The sequence below is a fragment of the Manis javanica genome, chromosome 5 (genome assembly GCF_040802235.1).
Source record: "Manis javanica isolate MJ-LG chromosome 5, MJ_LKY, whole genome shotgun sequence".
Taxonomy (NCBI): domain Eukaryota; kingdom Metazoa; phylum Chordata; class Mammalia; order Pholidota; family Manidae; genus Manis; species Manis javanica.
The window spans coordinates 121,090,645-121,106,170 of record NC_133160.1 but is presented as its reverse complement, the minus strand read 5'-3'; the positions used below and the strand labels follow the sequence as shown (position 1 = coordinate 121,106,170).

The following is a 15,526-nucleotide window of genomic DNA, read 5'->3' as shown; positions in this document are numbered from 1 at the left end:
TAACAAAATTAAGAATTTAAATGTTCTCCAATTGGGTCATTCTGTAGGAATTGGATGTGAATTTTACAGTTAATATTTTCCCTTACTGCTTGTTTCTGAGCATGTTACAGTCATTCATAGATTAAACAAGGAGAAAAAGTCAAAGCCTTCATGATTAAAAAAGAAAAGTTAAACTTGTGCCTTGGGGAAAAAAGTTTGAACTGGAGGTCTACAATTGAACTTTTCAATTAAATTGGTTCCTGTTTTCCTTGCTTCCATACGTTTGGTTTACATCAAAATATGACATTTTAATCATAGTCTGAGTGAACTCCAAATGAAATCTTTACTCAGTGTATCTAAGTGATACAAGCTGTGAAATAAGTCACATATTTTTCCTTCTAAAATTTCAAAAATTCATTAGGCACCATTTCCTGAATTTATAACTATTCAAATGAATTAGATCAGACTCACATACAATTTAAAATTATTTTAGCACTCATGTGTGATATGGTTTTAAGTAATATGCTTGTTTGGTTGCTTTATTTAATATTTTTTATTTTACTACATTCCAGTGGTGAAATAATTTCACTTATTATATTACCAGTGCTGAATGTCACAAAATAATTTCCTTAAGTCAACATATGTTCGTCAGTCAGGAATTTAAGCATTCATTATAACAACCCTAATAAATGCCTGAGCTTTTTTTCTCCTATGACTTCATAATGTGTAGCCTATACTCGAGCTAAATTTGACTTATTATTATTTCTTATGTGTGCCTGGAGCTTGCCTCCTTGTCTTCATTCATACTGTTTTACTGTTATGTCATCCTCTACTGCAATTTCTTCTTACTACCATGTTTTGGTGTCTCACCCAGATTTTTAAATGATTAATCATTCCCTTAACCAAAATTATCCTCTCCTTTCTTGAACTAATATGATATATATTGAAATTATATAGTCCTATAATGGTAAAGTTATTTAATGCACACCTGTCTTGAAGTTGTCTCATTTTCAGTTTCTTCTAATAGACTGTATGCTATGCCATGATGGTGATAATATGTTACTCTTCTTTTAACCTACTTTAGCAATTAACACAAGGGTGAGATGGGGTGATGATTCTGTAAATAAATATTGGAATTGAATTATTCTTCCCTGAAAATTTTATTTTGTTCTTTACTTTTTGTTCTGAGTCTCTTCTACTCTCCTTGAATATATTATTTACCACTTACTTAACTAGTTTTATATATTGTCATTTGTGAGCTTTCCAAAATCTGAAAATATATCAGATTTTGTATCACACATCATTGAGCATATTATAGATGATTAATAAAATGCATGGTTTGCTGGGTTTAATTCTCTTGATAATTATGGTTTTATTTAGAACATAAGAAAACCCATTTGATGCAGAACCAAAGTTCCATTTGGTATTTTTATAAGAATGCTACACTGTTGAGATCACAGGACATCAAAGAATGTATAGTGGAATGGTTAAAGGTAAAACCAAATAATGAATATAAATTATACAGATACTATAAACAAATTATTACTAACACAATGTATTTATCCCACAGGGATTAATTATCAAGCTTTAAAATATGCCTATTCAAGTTATATACAGTGAAATGTTGTACATACAGGAAAGAGTAAAAGCTAAGTAGGCATCATCCAAACAATATAAAATGTTAAATTGCTAACATTTTCTGATGGATTTTGACTTAAATTATAACTCAACTTTTTGACCACTCAACACTTTTTTTTTTAACTTTGGTAAAATAGAGTGAAAGAGACAATGTCATCAATTTAATTTTCTTGTGAGATCCAAGTAGCAAATAATTGAATATGAATAGTTTTTGAAAGCTTCAGGTTTACATATTTTCTTGCTGTGTGTTTGTCAATTTCTTTGTTTTTCAGCAGTATGTTTATGAACTAAAGCTTGCCAGCCTCAAAGCAAGTGCCCTTTCATTCTTTCTTAACCTGCAGTGGCCTTACTTCCACAGCATAATGACTTCATTCACCAGCAGGCTTGCTGTAAAACTACAATGAGTCCAACTTCCTGCTCAAAAAAGTGTGCTAAAGCAGGCTGAGCCTTCAGACATTTTAGAAACTCTTCTCCACATAAGAGAAAAAGCACCAAGTCACTATGCACTTGCATAAATATGTCAATTATCTAGAATCTGGGACTAAATTCATGTCACTTAGGGGAAAATATATGCTAAGAGATTGTAATTTCAAAATGGAAATTGCTATTTGTTTTTGTTTTGTTTTTCATGTATAAAGTTTGCAGTTTGATCCCTTAAAATGGTCAGGAGAAAAAAAGAAAGAAATATGCAAGTATGAAAAGCATTTACATAATATTAATGCTAAAGAAAGTTTAGGCACAGATTATAATCTCTTGAACAAGTGACTAATATAAAGATTTTATTTCAAAAATATTAATATCTGTGAATTTTTACAGTGATGGATGCATTTTTAGTACCATTTTATTCTTTGGTGGCACTTGTCATTTCGAATGGCTTGGGGGTGATTTTGCTAATTTAAGTAGAGAATGGGTATGTAGGTGGAGGATGGTGTAAGGAAGGTGAGGAAGACAGAGCAGGGGAAATCAGGGCAGATATGTTCTCCTGTGTGAAACGGTGGATGGGGAAATATTACTGACACCCTTGGTAACTAAAATTGAAGGTGATCACATCCTAATTTAGTTTTATGCATGAGGCACTTAACCCAACAGCTAACAAGTGTCCACCCCATGGAACTCCTCAACACTTGACTGCTACAGAATATTCCAGTTCCTTGTGCTTGTGTTGAGTTTTGTATCCGATTCCAAATTCAGAGCTCAACACGTTTATGAGAATGCAACTCATTGAGAGTCCTGAAGGATAAAGGCAGACAGCCCTGCTGATCAAATTCAGAGAAAAAGAAATGTTTCTTAGACATTTATATTAAACACAGGTAGCACGTAACGATCAAGATAGCTTTTCACATCTTTTTTGTGCAAATTAAAACTTCCTTAAAGAGCAAGCTTGTAAATTATTCAGTATTATAGATGGAAGAATGTACTTCTAAAGCTGAAATTTTAGACATTTTTCTGCAAACTACTCTGATTATATCCAATTTATCTAAGTTGCTAGACGGTGATGATTCATCTTTAGGTGTTTGTACTTAGCAAAGCTCCTAACTTGGTGATTTCAAAAGTAAGAATAAAAAACACTGCTTTAATAGCAAATTCTCAAGCTCTTTACATTAGCACACTGCATTAGAAATTTTCCAAAGCAAAATTTAATTCAAAGTTAGGTGCTCCTTATATACAATACACTGAGGAAGTTAATATGTCAACTGCTTCAAACTTTGTTTTTATAAACCACTCTAGAATCAAGCACACTTTTAAAAATTTTCCGTTATCTATCTTTGAAGTTCATTCATACTTTTTATCATTTTAATTAAATCAAGTGAGACAGATTACCATCACAAAATGATAAAAAATTAAAGAAAAATAAATATTAAAAAATAATTGAGTTGATATCATTTATTTGATCTGTTGTTGCTGAATGTGTTCTATAAATGCCTTTTTTCCCCTTCCTTTCCTGAAAGATAATTTTGTTGGGTACAGATTTCTCGATTTATTATATTATGCATTTAGCACTTGAAAAACATGTGCTTTTTCCTCTGGTTCTCATGGTTTTCAATGAAAAATCTACGTGAATTTTTGTTCTCCTACAGCTAAGTTATTCTCTCTCACAACTTTTATGATTTTTTTTCCTTCTTTCAATTACAAAATTGTTTTGTTGTTGTTGTTGTAATGTGTCTTCTTGTGGATATATTTGGATTAACTCTTATCAGAAGTGGTCAGATTCTTGAATCTCTAGGTTATGTTTTCTACAACGAAGTTTTCAGCATTATTTCTTCAAGTAGTTTTTTCAGATTCACTCTCATCCTATTTTCTTCTAGAATCCTAATGAAAAAAATGTTTTATTTTTGTCATAGTCCTTCAGGTCCTTGAGACTCCTATTCTTCCTTTCTCCCTTCATTTCTTCTATATACTTTCTCTCTGTTCAGATTACGCAATTTTTATTATTCTATTTTCAAATTCACTTATCTTTTCCTCCTTCTCCTTCATTCTACTATTGATATTATCCACTGAATTTTTATGTTTGTTATTGTATTTTTTGATTCTGAAATTTGTTTCTCCTTTATCTTTAGGTGGAAGAGGAGGTCTCGGTTCCCCACTGAGTCTCTGTTATCATTTGAGAATAAGAACTTCTTATAACTGCTGAGTGGGGTGGGATTTCTGAATGTCAACTAAGTGTCCAGTGATAGCACCCTGGCTGTGAACAGAGGAATGTTTAGGTACTCTTCTCCAGATCTGCACTGACATCCATGGGCTGAGGAGAAAAATAACTTCATTAATTCGGGGGGTGATGAAATTCGTTACTCTTCACTAGGCTTCCACTGACACTACTCCGGTGGGGAAGGATATAGTAATTGTTACTTTCTGGCAAGGTTGGAAGTTTAGGTTTCTCTGTGGTTTCTCCTGTATGACAAGTTGATGGAGGTACCTTGTTTCAATCTGTGTATGTGCAAGTCTGTGTTTCCCACTAGGTCTTCACTGGAAGGAGTGGGAGTTGGGCTCCAGTTTGTTTCTGTGGTGTTTGATTCACAAAGACCAGGTGTTTTCTAAATGTTCACACCTTTGCAAGGCTCCCCATTCCTGGACCTTTGTAGTTTTTTATGTTTATGCTTGTTAATACTTCAAATTTGTTGTCTTCTTCAGCTCCAGGTCCAGGATATATGAAGTAAAAATAAAAAACAGGGATCTCAGTCACCCTACTGTTTCTTGGTCCTCCAGGTCCCTATCCTGCCCTCTGCCTTCTTCTGACCATTCAGTCTTCTTATGTTGGTTTCATATACAATACATAGGGATTTTGATTCTATGTGGCTGAAGAAATGGGGAGAAATACATTTACTCCATTTTCCTGGAAGCAGAAGTCTGAAAAATTTTTGTTAGGTTTTTTCATAAATTCTTCTGAAAATGTAACAACACCCACAATAATTCCCTAGCAAAATATGAGACATACAAATAAGCACAATATTGCATAGAAGTCAACAGAACCAAAGACACCCAACAGTTCATCCATGGATTCCTTTCTCAGATAAAAGTTCCCTTTTAAAAAATTTTATCCTTGTTACAAAAAATTTTACTAATAAGAGCAAATATTTTCTTGTGTTAACTCTATCTGTTAATGTCTGTTATTTCATTAAATCAATAACAAATTTTAAGAAGTGATTACCTCCATTTTAGAAATAAAGAACTTGAGAGTTAAAAAAAGCAGTGTTTCTAAAGAACTTATAGTGCTTTAGGATTTAACTCTTAGAATAATATACTAACTGAGTTACACCTAGGCTAAACAGTCTATCACCATGGCCAAGACAATGTGCAGCTTTGGGGAGCCATTCTCATCTATGTCCATCATAGAAAAGAATGTACATGCTGCCTCTCAGAGGTACATAACAGACATCTCATGCATTTTTTAAAAAATTTTTATTTTGGTATCATTAATACACAATCACATGAGCAAGACTGGTTACTAGATTGCCCCCATTATCAAGTCCCCACCACATACCCCATTACAGTCACTGTTCATCAGCATAGTAAGATGCTATAGAGTCACTACTTGTCTTCTCTGTGCTATACTGCCTTCCCCGTGCCCACCCTCCCCACCCTACATTATGTGTGCTAATAGTAATGGCCCTATTCCCCTTCTCCCTCCCTTCCCACCCAACCTACTCAACTTACCCAGTCCCTTTCCCTTTGGTAACTGTCAGTCCATTCTTGGGTTCTGTGAGTCTGCTGCTGTTTTGTTCTTCCAGTTTCTTCTTTGTTCTTATACTCCACAGATGAGAGAAATAATTTGATATGTGTCTTTCTCTGCCTAGCTTATTTCACTGAGCATAATACACTCTAGCTCCATTCATGTTGTTGCAAATGGTAGGATTTGTTTTCTTCTTATGGCTGAATAATATTCCATTGTGTATATGTACCACATCTTCTTTATCCATACATCTACTCATGGAAACTTAGGTTGCTTCCATTTCTTAGCTATTGTAAATAGTGCTGTGATAAACTTAGGGGTTCATGTATCTTTTTGAAACTGGGCTTCTGAATTCTTAGGGTAAATTCCTAGGAGTGGAATTTCTGGGGCAAATGATATTTCTATTTTTAGTTTCTGAGGAACCTTCATACTTCTTTTCACAATGGTTGAATTATTTTACATTCCCACCAGCAGTGTAGGAGGGTTCCTCTTTCTCCACATCTTCGTCATCATTTGTTGTTCCTAGTCTTTTCTATACTGGCCATCCTAACTGGTATGAGATGATATCTCACTGTGGTTTTAATTTATATTTCCCTGACAGTCAGTGATATGGAGCATCTTTTCATGTGCTTATTGGCCATCTGAATTTCTTCTTTGGAAAAGTGTCTGTTCATATCCTCTGCCCACTTTTTAATAGGGTTATTTGATTTTTGGGTGTTGAGGTGTGTGAGTTCTTTATATATTTTGGATGTTAACCCCTTGTTGGATATGTCACTTATGAATATACTCTCCCATACTGCAGTATGCATTTTTGTTCTGCTGATGGTGTCATCTGCTGTACAGAAGCTTTTTAGCTTGTGTAGTCCCGTTTGTTCACTTTTTATTTTGTTTCCCTTGTCTGAGATGTGCACAGGAAAAAGTTTCTCATGTTTCTATTTAAGAGAATTTTGCCTATGTTTTCTTCTAAGGGTTTTATGGTTTCATGACTTACATTCAGGTCTTTGATCCATTTTGAGTTTACTTTTGTGTATGGGGTTAGACAATAATCTAATTTCATTCTCTGAATGTAGCTGTTCAGTTTTGCCAACATAGTTGTTGAGGAGACTGCCATTTCCCCATTCTATATCCACGGCTCCTTTATCATATATTAATTGACCATATATGCTTGGGTTTATATCAGGGCTTTCTAGTCTGTTCCATTGGTCTATGGGTCTGTTCTTGTGCCAGTATCAAATTGTCTTGATTACTGTGGCTTTGTAGTAGAGCTTCAAGTTGGGGTGCATAATCCCCTCTGCTTTATTCTTCCTTCTCAGGATTGCTTTGGCTATTTGGGGTGTTTTGTGGATCCATTTGAATTTTAGAACTAATTGTTCTAGTTCATTGAAGAATGTTCTTGGTATTTTGATAGGGATTGTAGTGAAATTGTAAATTGCTTTCGGCAGCATGGCTATTTTGACAATATTAATTTTTCCTATCCATGAGCATGCAATGTGCTTCCATTTATTGGTATCTTCTTTAATTTCTCTCATGAGAGTCTTGTAGTTTTCAGAGCATAGGTCTTTCACTTCCTTTATTAGGTTTATTTCTAGGTATTTTAGTCTTTTTGATGTAATTGTGAATGGAATTGTTTTCTTGATTTCTTTTTCTGCTAGTTCATCATTAGTGTATAGGAATGCAACAGATTTCTGTGTATTAATTTTGTATCCTGCAACTTTGTTGAATTCAGATATTATATCTAATAGTTTTGCAGTGGATTCTTCTGGGTTTCTTATGCACAATATCATGTCATCTGCAAACAGGGACAGTTTAACTTCTTCCTTGCCAATATGGATGCTTTTTATTTCTTTGTGTTGTCAGATTGCCATGGTTCAGACTTCCAGAAATATGTTGAATAAAGTGGAGAGAGTGGGCAACCTTGTCTTGTTCCCAGTCTTACAGGAAAAGCTTCAGCTTCTCACTGTTAAGTATGATGTTGGCTATGGGTTTGTCATATATGGCCTTTCTTATGTTGAGGTACTTGCCCTCTATATCCATTTTGTTGAGAGTTTTTATCATGAATGGATGTGGAATTTTGTTGAATGCTTTTTCAGCATCTATTGAGATAATCATGTGCTTTGTGTCCTTCCTTTTATTGATGTAGTGGATGATGCTGATGGATTTTCAAATGTGTACCATTCTTGCATCTCTGGGATGAATCCCACTTGGTCATGATGGATGATCCTTTTGATGTATTTTTGAATTCGGTTTGCTAATATTTTGTTGAGTATTTTTTCCTTGATGTTCATCAGGTATACTTGTACGTAATTTTCTTTTTTTGTGGTGTCTTTGCCTGGTTTCTGTATTAGAGTGATGCTGGCCTCATAGAATGATTTTGGTAGTATTCCCTCCTCTTTTACTTTTTGGAAAACTATCAGGAGGATGAGTATTAGGTCTTTAATAAATGTTTGATAAAGTTCAGTAGTGAAACCATCTGGTACAGGAGTTTTATTCTTGGTAGTTTTCTGATTACCACTTCAATTTCATTGCTGGTAATTGGTTTATTCATATTTTCTGTTTCTTCCTGGGTCAGCCTTGGAAGGTGGTATTTTTCTAAAAAGTTGTCCATTTCTTCTAGGTTGTCCAGTTTGTTAGCAGATAATTTTTCTAGTATTCTATCATAATTATTTGTATATCTGTGGTCCCCATAATGACTTTTCTTTCTTCATTTCTGATTCTGTTTCTGTGTGTACACTCTCTTTTTTTTCTTAATAAGTCTGGCTAGGGGTTTATCTATTTTGTTTATTTTCTCATAGAACCAGCTCCTGTTTTCATTGATTCTTTCTATTGTTTTATTTTCTCGATTTTATTTATTTATGCTCTAATCTTTATTATGTCCCTCCTTCTACTGACTTTGGGCCTCATTTGTTCTTTTGTTTCTAGTTTCATTAATTGTCAGTTTAGACTGTTCATTTGGGGGTACTCTTCTTTCCTGAGGTATGCCTGTATTGCAATATAATTCCCTCATAGCATGGCCTTTGCAGAATCCCACAGATTTTGCAGTGTTGTATTACTGTTGTCATTTGTCTCTGTATATTGCATGATCTCTCTTTTTATTTGGTCATTGATCCATTGATTATTTAGGAGCATGCCATTAAGCCTCCATGTGTTTGTGGGCTTTTTCCTTTTCTTTGTGTAATTTATTTCTAGTTTCATATCTTCCTGATATGAGAAGGTAGTTGGAACAATTTCAATCTTTTTGAATTTACTGAGGCTCTTTTTGTGGCCTAATATATGAATCCATTCTGAAATTGCTCCATGTGTACTTGAGAAGAACGTGTGTCCTGTTGCTTTTGGATGGAGCATTCTGTAGATGTCCATTAGTTCCATCTGTTCTAGTACATCATTCAGTGCCTCTGTCTCCTTACTTATTTTCTACCTGGATGATCTGTCCTTTGCAGTGATTGGTGTATTGAAGTCTCCTAAAATGAATGCATTGCATTCTATTTCTCCCTTTAATTCTATTAGTATTTGTTTCACATATGTAGGTGAACCTGTGTTGAGGGCATAGATATTTATAAGGGTTATATCCTCTTGTTCAACTAACCCCTTTATAATTATGTAATGTCCATCTTTGTCTCTTGTTACTTTCTGTGTTTTGAAATCTATTTTGTCTGATACAAGTACTGCAACTCCTCCTTTTTTCACCCTATTAGTTGCATGAAATATCTTTTTCTATCCTTTTACTTTCTCTCTGTGTGTGTCTTTGGGTTTGAAGTGAGTCTCTTATAGGCAGCATAAAGACAGGACTTGTTTTTTAATCTATTCAGTGACTCTATGTCTTTTGATTGGTACATTTAGACCATTTACATTTAGGGTGATTATTGATAGGTATGTACTTATTGCCATTGCAGGTGGTTACCAATGGTTTAAGGGTAATCCCTTACTACCTAAAAGTCTAATTTAATTCCCTTAGTGTGCTATTGCAAACACAACCTAAAGGTTTTGTGTTTTTTTCCCTTTTTCTTCCTCTTTCATTCTTTATATATTACATATCATATTCTGTGGGTTTTGTTTACCCCTTGATTGAATTTGGGGTTAGTCTATTTGATTCTGCATCTGCTTAGTAATTAACTGTTTTACTTTGCTGTGGTTTTATTTCCCCTGTTGACAGCAATTTAGCCTTAGGAATACTTCCTTCTATAGCAGCCCCTCCAAAATGCATTGTAGAGTTGGTTTGTGTCAGGTAAATTCTCTCAGCTTTTGCTTATCTGAAAATTATTTAATCTCTCCTTCAAATTTAAATGATAATTTTGCCAGATAGTATTCATGGTTTGAGGCCCTTCTGTTTCACTGCATTATATATATCATGCCACTCCCTTCTGGCCTGTAAGATTTCTGTTGAGAAGTCTGATGATAACCTGATGGGCTTTCCTTTCTTTGTGATCTTTTTTCTCTCTCTAGCTGCTTTTAAAAGTCTGTCCTTATCCTTGATCTTTGCCATTTTAATTATTATATGTCTTGCTGTTGTCTTCCTTGGGTCCATTGTGTTGGAAGATCTGTGCACCTCCATGGCCTGAGAGGCTATCTCCTCCCCCAGATTGGGGAAGTTTTTCTCAATTACTTCTGTTTGGATTAATCACACAGTTCTGTCAATGTCCTTTCATTCTTAGAGATCTTTTTTTTCTCTCTGTGCCTCAGCTTCTTTGTATTCCTCTAATTTCTATTCTACTTACTGTCTCTTCTACTGCATCTAATATGCTTATAAATCCCTCCAATGTATGTTTCATTTCAGATACGGAATTTCTTAATGATTGAATCTCTGTTCTAATTTCATCCCTGAGTTCTTGAGTATTTTTCTGTATCTCTGTAAGAAGCATGTTTGTGATTTTTATTTTGAACTCTTTTTCAGGAAAATTGGTGAGTTCTGTTTCATTTGGCCCTTTTTCTGGGATTTGAAAGATTTTGGTTTGAACCAGTTTCCTTTGATGTTTCATATTTGTATGTGGTGCCCTCTCATGCCCAGAAGCTCTAGTCTCTTAACCTGTTCAGCCCCTGGAGTGATGTTGTAAGGTCACAGGGGACCACTGCTGGTTCCTGGGGGTAGGAAAGAGGTGTTTCCTGCTTCCCAAATGCAGTGCCTGTCTCCATTATCAGAACCAGTGAGCCAGAACAGTTGTATGCCTCTGTGTTTTGTGTCTGTAGCTGCCATTGGCAGGGCCTTCCTCCAGCTATCCTGACGCCAGGGCAGGGACTGCTGGTTTGTGAGCTGGTCCCTGAAGGTCAGGAGGAAAGTGCAGCAAGCTGCATATCACAGTGAGTGATCTCTGAGCTGAGTAGCCAGCCATGGGGATGGAGCACCTGAAGCTTCTGAAAGATCCCAACATGCTGGGCAGTGTGCACTCAGACAACCTCCTCTACCTGTCCCTTCTCCTGCACAGCAAGCTCCATGCAAAGCTCACCCCTTCAGCAGCCCTCTCGTTGCTAGGAAACCTCTCAGATCACCCACTTTTCCTTTGTCCCAGAGCAACTGAGTGTGGATCCCTGTCCTCCACAAGTGGCTGGAATCTCAGTATCTCCAAGTATTCCACTTGTCTTAGCTTTCCAACCCCACTAATCTCCAGAGCAACATGCAATGTAGGTTTGTGCTCCCAAAGCAGATCTCCAGGGCTGGGTTCAGTAGTCCTAGGCTTCCACCCTCTACCCAGTCCCGCCAGTGAGTTGCGGTGGGGGAAGGCCTTGGGTCCTGCCAGATCAGGGCTTGGGTATGTTACCCTGTTTCGTGAGGTCTGCTCTGTTCTCCAGGTGTATGCAGTCTGGGGCAGCCTTCTTTCCTCTTGCTCTGTTAGGATTAGTTGTATTAACCATATTTTCATAATATATGTGGGTTTCGGGAGGTATTCTCTGTCTCACCTCAAGCCACCATCTTGAATCCCTTCTTCATGCATTTTTGACAAACTTAATTATTATATGATAAATAACACTCTTTTATGCTTAAACTCCTGAAACATTTTTGTCCAAAGCAGAACTGCCAATATACTTAAATGTAGACTTTTAAATTCTCATAGGAAAAGGAATAGATTATATATGCTAAGTGTTTTTTTAAGAGAAGGAACATTAAAATTACCACTAGAAGAAATAAAGATATAGTAACATGAATACTGCCTCTGAATACATTATCTCTGCTTATATCTATTAGGAATGCATTTTACATCTTTCATTTCCTTTCCGTTACCATACTCACAGTTTGTTGCATTCCTAGTGAAGTAGTCAGAATCCATGAAGAAAAGGGTAATATTCGTCTAGGTTCCAGTTATTATGATAATTTGACATGTTCCAGGCTCTTGATAGTTAATAAAGTTTAGATATTTAAACAATATTAAAATAGTTTAAATTCCTACTCTAACAATGAAACTGGTAGAACAATTTATTAGGAAGAAGTATTGTAGCATGCAAAAGCAGTGTGTTAAGAACCATATAGGTATGAGTTTGATAACTAGGTTTATATAATCCTACTTATGAGATAGGGCAGATTATTAAACAAACAGAAAACCCTCCAAATCTCTATTCTCATATTAACTCTTAGTTTTTATGTCATAGAATTCTCCTAAAGATTAAGTGGTAAAGCACTGACTGCTACAGTTTATGAAAATATAAACTCAATAAATCATATCTATTAGTAGCACAGTAACAACATAAACTTGGGCACTAACTTCTATCTATAAAATAAAACTCTCTTGCTTATGTATTGATAATTTGTTTTTTATTATCCATGGGAAAGGGAAAATTTTTTGCATCCATTTCATCCAAATACAACAAAAATGATGAAGAAGTAGGCAAAACATGTACAATGTCCAGAAAGCACCCCTATTTTATTGAACTAGAATTTTTAACTGCTCTGATAGAGAGCCCAGGGATCCTTACTCTAAGAAATGAAACCTCTAATATAAATTGATTCTCAACTCAGTTTATATCAAAATGCAGATTCCTGCCTCTCACCCCTGGAAAATTTGAATTTATTGATCCAGAGTACAATTTGGACATTGCAATTTTTAAAACATCCTTAGATGAATCTAATATGGTGCCCAGATTAAGAATCACTAGTCTAGATTACTGCTTCTCCAATTTACTGTGCAATCATATCACCTGGGGATCTTGTCAAAACACACAATCTGATTCAACTGGTCTGGGGTGGGGCCTAAGATTCTGCATTTCTATCCAGCTCCTCAATGTTTCTGATATCACTGGACCACACTTTCACCACCTTAGACTTAGGTGATCTCAGCCTACTGATTTTCATTAACTCTCCAAATTTTGTTCCAAAATTTGAAATCTTTTACTCATTAAAAACAACAAAATTAAAAGAAAAATATCACTAAATTTGAAAACAGGTTGAAATAAGTAAACCTAACTCTATTCCATATTTTAACATTTTTAGGTTGGGTTTCAGTGCAATGATTAATTATATGATTCTTTTCATGTTGGGTTATTTTATTGCTCAAATGCATATTTGGTCATTTTGTTTAGGCAAGACTAGAACTGCATTTAGTCTCAGACTGATTTTTGCCACTACTGAAGAATAATCCATATCCAACATTCTAGGGATAATAAGTATGTTCATTTTTCCTCTCTTTCTCTCTTTTTAATGGCTGCATTTAAAAGAACTATCTTTACTAGGAAAACTTCCCAGGAAGGAGGCAACTTTGTGCAGTAAAAAGGAAGCCTTCAAGAGGCATGAGTTCTCCAGATGGCTGGAGACAGGACCTTCTCAGCCCAGCCAGCCACCGAGGGAGTGTCTGGCAGACTCCTCATGAGAAATGGTGGGGCCATGAATCCACGGTGGGTAAAGGTCCAGGTGTGTCAGCAGTCCAGCAGCTCGCTCCCTGCCCCACCCCGCCTACCCCATGGGCAGCCCCTGCTCTCAGAAAGAAGGCATCTTGCTTGGGTTCTCAGCCCAGGAAGAGCTTTAGCATGACACTGGCATCTTGGGAGCTGTCAAGGCCTTAGAATTCAGCTTCTGTAGTCCATTCTGACCTTGCCAATCAGGATGCCCTCCTGCTTGAAGTGCATGTGGAACATGTCCATGGAGTACATCTCACTCCACATGTATATGCAGTACTGGGTATCATAGTGGCCCACCAGGTGGCTGAAGGCCAAGGGCATGTTGGTCCTTGGAGTGCCTGGGACCTCAAGGATCTCATGGCAGAGACTGGTGTGCTCCTTCGTTGGGTCTACAACCATCTGTGTGTGCAGTGCCTGGTTCACTTTGGCCAGGACAACTTGGTGCAGGTTGGAGAGACATGTGTTGGCCTATCAGGACTTGATGAGCTTCTCCAGAGGCTCCCGGGGGGATGTCACTGCCTGTTCTGAAGTGCTGTGACATCTGAAGCAGTAGCTCTTTCTCCCATACCCAGTTCTCCAGCATCAGTGACAATACCTCCACTAACTCCAGCTTCACTTGCCTCCTGCTTTACATGGTGAACTCTGCCTGACAACAGAGCTGGTGTATCATATACCCAAACTCATGAAAATAGGTCTCCACCTCACCCTGCTGCAACAGGGAGGGGCTGCCTAGGATGGGCTTGGTGGAGTTGGCCACTGTGGCTGCCATGGAGATATGGCAGCTCCTATTCTGCCACAGGCAGCCTAACTGCAGGACAAAGCAGGCTGCGTGTCTGCCCTTCTCTTCCTATGGGTACAGGTCCAGGTAGAACTTCCTGATGACCTTCCCTGAGGCTGAATCCCTCAGGGAGTACAGTGTCACATCATTGTGCCACATGGCAGCATGCTTCTTATGGTACAAGGTCAGCCTGAGAGGCTCCTGGTAGATGCTGAGCAGCCCCTTGTTGACCACCTGCATGAGGAAGTACTGCTTGAGCATCTGATACATGCTGTAGCATCTCCTTTACCTGGTTCTTGTAGTAGCTTATGTTCCAGGTGTTGATCCACCTGTAGAACTCCAGGCCCAGCTTCTTGCACCTGGTCTTCCTCAGCTCCAGGATCAATGCCTACTCCTGCTCCTGGAGCTGCTCCAGCTTCAGGACCAGCTTTCTATGAAAGTGGCCACCACTTGGCTGGTCTTAGCCATGTTCATCTACAGTACAGAGTTGGCATACCTGCCTAATCCCAGCTGTGGGGAAAACTGAAGTTTCTATGGCCAGAATCCTCATCTGAACCTAAACTACTTAATGAGGTAACTGGTCTGCTGCTGGCTACTGCTTTCACACCCATAGGCAATAAACTATTAGTGACTAAGTCACTATATAAAGAGCTCTGCCCAGTCCTCTGGGTGGAGGTAGAAATGAAGGAAGATTGCAGACATATTTCTAATACTCATCTACTGCTGGGAGAACAAGCTGGGTAATACACCCTTTTACCCCAAGAACATTTCATTGTCATACCTTTTTCTCACTGAATCCACAGCGAACTCTCTGAGGCTGAAACCCATTGGCAGGATACCAGCAAGCTAGATTTCTGGGCCTGGAGTGAGATCAGGAATATTCCCAGTCCTCTAAGAATTTGGAGTTTTCCCTGTAATTCCATGGGTAGTTTTTTCACTAGTCTCAGTTAATTTCTTCATACATTTTCTCTAGTTAGTATTTAGTTGAAATTTCAAAAGAGGTCCTGAGCAGATCTCCAAAGTTTGTTCTCTCTTTCTCATATGTCTTTCTTAATGTCTCACACAGCATTCTCTGTCTTCTACAAACTTCCAGCTTTGTCTCCTCAACTCAGGAAGACTACTAAGTTTTGTTCAGGTTCCCCTTT

At 37.2% G+C, this 15,526-nt stretch overlaps 1 pseudogene; it reads right to left on the bottom strand.

Annotated features, from left to right (window-relative positions):
* Window positions 1–13,569: 13,569 nt before the first annotated feature.
* LOC108406047 (thimet oligopeptidase pseudogene) lies at window positions 13,570–15,304 on the bottom strand (annotated as a pseudogene).
* Between the last annotated feature and the right edge of the window lie 222 nt (window positions 15,305–15,526).